Raw genomic sequence first — 4,440 nt, 5'->3', positions numbered from 1 at the left:
ATTAGCATATTCTCGTGCTTCATCTGCATATCCTCTTCTGACATGTCTTGTGGAAGAGTTTTTTTTTGCCAAAAAACGCAGTCTAGACACAGCTGTTTTGCGAAAAAAACTGCCCCTTTTTCAAAAGAACCCGTATTCCTCAAAATGAGATTTACGGGTTCTTTTGAAAAAGGGTTTTTTTCCCCCATGAAACAGCGGCATCTAGACTGCGTTTTTGGTGTAAAACCCTCCTCCGCAAAAAGGGTTGGAAGAGGATATGCAAATGAAGCATGAGAATATGCTAATCAGCATTTCATTTGCATTTCCTCTTTCAGAAGAGGAAAGCAGTCTAGATGTACCCAAAGGGATGTTTGGGGAATTGCTATGTCATTTTCCTCTCATTTCTATCTCTCTGCCTCTTTTCTATGTGTCTCCTTATGCTTGGAATACCTTCCCCATTTGGGAGCTTCAGGGGGTAGCCGAGTTGGTCTGTTACAGAAAAAACAACAAATGGTCTGGTAGCACTTTATAGACTAACAGAACATGTAGATGGTATCATGAGCTTTCATGGGAACAGCCCGCTTCTTCAGATGACCGGAGTTATAGAGTTATACATTATGTTACTCTATAATGTGCTACCAGACCATTTATTGTTTTTCCCCCATTTGGGTTTGCCAGACCACCCTTGTCTGCATTTGGGTCCCACCCAAGGACTCATTTCTTCCATAACATCTGTAAGAAAGAGCCAACCATGATGATGATTAGTAAACATATCTCATGTGGCTTCCCAGAGCATCATGTCTTTTCTGTGCCTATCTTATTAACTGTAAGATCTTCCAAGCAGGGACTGTCTTCACGCTTTGTCTTGTAAAACAATAAGTGATTTGCTGGTGCCTAACAAACAACAATATTATGGATGAAATTCAACTTGTTTTTATACTCCTATAAATCTGGTGTCACTTTACAGGTGCGTCTACATAGCACCCTAAACTCAAAATAGATTATTTTGAAATTTAGTACATCTAGACAGTGCCAAATTTAAAAATAATGCACTATTTCAAGACATCCCTTAACTCTCATGGAATGAGAGTTACAGGGATGCTAAAATAGTGTGCCCATTATTTTTAAAAATATTTCAAAATAATGGGCAGCTTGTTAAGATGCGGGGTAGCTATTTTGGGATACTTCGTAATTTCTAATAATTTAGATCTTTGACAGAAAATGCATAAAATGAACACAAACCCCTTACATGTATGAATAGGGAAGTAAAGCATGGCAATTTCAATAATCAAGCCATATAAAGCAGATTTTTACTATGACTATACATGCAAAAATTCTATTTTTTTCTTTTAGTCTGATGCATTTTATGTGTATTCATGCTTCTGTAATTCAAAGTAAAGAAATTCTTTAGGGAGATAAACTTTTGCTGTCCCTTCCTCCCCATTTTTAACACAGCTTCGTTCTGTTACTAATCTGTTATGACACAACATGAAACTAAATGCAATTCTTTTCTCCCACTCTCTAATCTCAGTTCTCTTAACGGATACATCAAAGTCCTGACTCTGACACTTTTATTGTCCAGATGGTTTGTGACGTGTACAGATGTTATATTTGGTAATGCACTGATTATCAAAACATGTGCTATTGTTCACTTGACTACAATGTACTATACAGATCTGTTACATAGATTGATAGTTTTCATAAATACTACCCTACCAATTTCCTAGCTGCATGGTGGTGGCAGTGGATTTTTTTTTAAGATGCTAGATGGCACTGCTAATCAAGACTTTATTTTAAACAGCTGGATTTCATAAAGCTAATTCTCCAAGTTACAAGAGGGCATGTAAGATATTATTTAAACTTGACAGCTAATGCATTCTGAGAAAAATATATTCTGATGCGCTCATAATAATGTTTCTACTACAAGAGGACTCAAGTTCAGGCCTATAAATGCTGGAGACCTGTGCTTCAGTTGCACACATTATTCCACACAAATTTCTTATGACAAGATTTATGATAGAAAGACCATTTTGATCAAGGTATTTTTGAATGCTTCATTTTTGTTTCAGTTTAGGAAGCTGAGACCCAATGGTACAAAAATAATACCCATTTCTTATGGGAATCTTTAGTTTTGCAAAAATACCACTTATATTACTAGAGAACATAATTCTTTAGGAGTTTTGCAAAACATTTTCTTTTGCCTTGTTACTCATGGGGGCCTTTTTATAAAATTTATCTCATCATCCTTTTATATTTAATTGAATCCACAGAATACATTAATTCAAAGTAATTTATGACATAATCCTATTATCATTAGGTGTGGATTAACACGTAGAAAAAATAAATTGTACACATTAAAGATGGGAAGAAAAACAAAACAAAATTGCAGTAAAGGACTTTAGGAATATGGAAAGTCCCTGCTGTCACACAAAGATTTGTGACTTCAAAAAGTTTATACAATGTTATTGACTGTTCATTCTTTGTTTAGTTAGTATCCAATTCCCTTCTCTTGTTTATTGTGCAGTAAGCTTACAAAGAAACTGCAAATTCTCAGCCTTTTGTGCAGACAGTTGGATACCATATCTAGGCGTTTGGAGCAACCAAACGGAACCTGCATCCACTCTGACCATAGGCTGGGTCACTGGTGGGGGCTTAAAGACTCACCTGAGTAACTCGAGAAATCCCTTCAATCCCCCCTTTTGATTTGGCTTTTACAGGCCACTACTTTTTATTTCTTCTCATCTGTCTGCTATCATGTTAACAAGCAGAAGAGAATCTCAGCAGTTCATTGGCATCATAATAAAATAGGATTTGGATTTCAGTGTCCAAAGAATAGCTTGCTTTTAGGGCTTTGAGTCTCATACAGTGATCGAAAAAAACCAAAACAAAACAAAACTGCAAAGCATCAATAGCTGACCACAAGAATGGCATACCTTAATTATGAGTGATAGAATGCATAAAGTATAATGAACTCTGTGCAAAACAACAAAAATATCTTTCTTTTTAATTTTATAGCATTAACAATGGACATTCTTTTGTGTGTATTTTTGCAGATAATTGCTTCCATCTCAAATAAATTTGTAGATAAACCTAATTCCTTCCAATTAGGTGAAGAATGGGCCAAAATATTTTCAGATATAACTCCATTAAACTGATGGGATGAATTTGGACTGGTGTGTTGTTTGATTTGGAAAACTCTTGCTTTCTATTGGAAATCCAATGCAAATGTACCCAAAGATTATTGCTTAGAAAATCCACGCTAAGTGATTGTCTCAGGTGAAAATTGTACTAAATATTTAATTACTGTTGAGACCGATGTCCCTTGACACTATCTAAGGGATTCCTGCACTAAAATGAACACAGCTTTGTACAAACAGTGGGGGAGTGTGTATATGGTAGCACAATATTGTTTATTGTGGACAGAACAATCATGTACAATATAATGCAATTTTGTGACAGCTCTACAAGTTAATATCTATTCTGAAACTCATGTAAAACCTTCAACTTTCTAACAAGACTGACTAAAAAACCTCACTTAAATTGCATTTATGCTTTCAAACTACACTTTCCATATATACTTAAGTTAATAAAAGGTCCCTTTTATCTAGCCAAAGGATTTATTTTTATTACTAAGGCTTGTGTTTATTTGATTAAAGTTAGAATTCTGCTGAGACAGATGTTTAATATTAGTTTTTAATTAACAAAATTACATTAGCTTTGCTGTGATAACAGCATCTACCAATTTATGCTTTAATCTAAATTGTAGGTCAAGTCCCCCGACAACAAATGTAGTAATCTCCACTAGGATAAACATACTTCTGTGAATTAATTTGTCAGTTCTTTTTTCTGCATAATTTAGGTGCTGTGAACTAGAGAGGTGTACATTATTAATAAATAATGCATGCGTAGATTAGTTTCATGTGAGAGAAAGCTGAGCACTCTCCTGTTCTCTATTTATTTTTAATCAGTGCAACAGAATAACTCTCGAACTATTCCTCTGTATCTTGGACATGAATAACAAAGAATGAAAAACTAAAGGACTATTTGCACTTTGGGCTTTTAAGGAGAAGTGCCCACTGAAATCAGCTTATGTCTAAAAATAATTAAGGGTGAGTGTGACACTCTAATAAATGTACACTTAGCTATACTCAGATATTACTGTTCTAACTTTGTCAGAACTGGAAGGTTTCAAGTTAAGTCACCTCACTTCATGGGGGATCACATGGGCAGCTCACCGCACCTATGTTCAGTTTCTCAGTTTTTCAGGGATTTCACTGATGTCTAGCCATATTGCTCTCAGTATAGGATTGAGGCCTAAATTGGGAACCACTGAACATATTGTAAGCTGATCTCCTTAGGTCTAACTATGTCACCTCCTCCTTTTTCAGGAAAAACTCATCCTGAAGCCTGCCTACTGCAACATTTGGCCCCTTTTGTCTAGGCCAACTGAAATTACAAAGG

Source organism: Pelodiscus sinensis, chromosome 6 (genome assembly GCF_049634645.1).
Source record: "Pelodiscus sinensis isolate JC-2024 chromosome 6, ASM4963464v1, whole genome shotgun sequence".
In the NCBI taxonomy this organism is placed as follows: Eukaryota; Metazoa; Chordata; order Testudines; family Trionychidae; genus Pelodiscus; species Pelodiscus sinensis.
The sequence above is the reverse complement of the archived record's forward strand: the minus strand, read 5'-3'. Positions refer to the sequence as shown.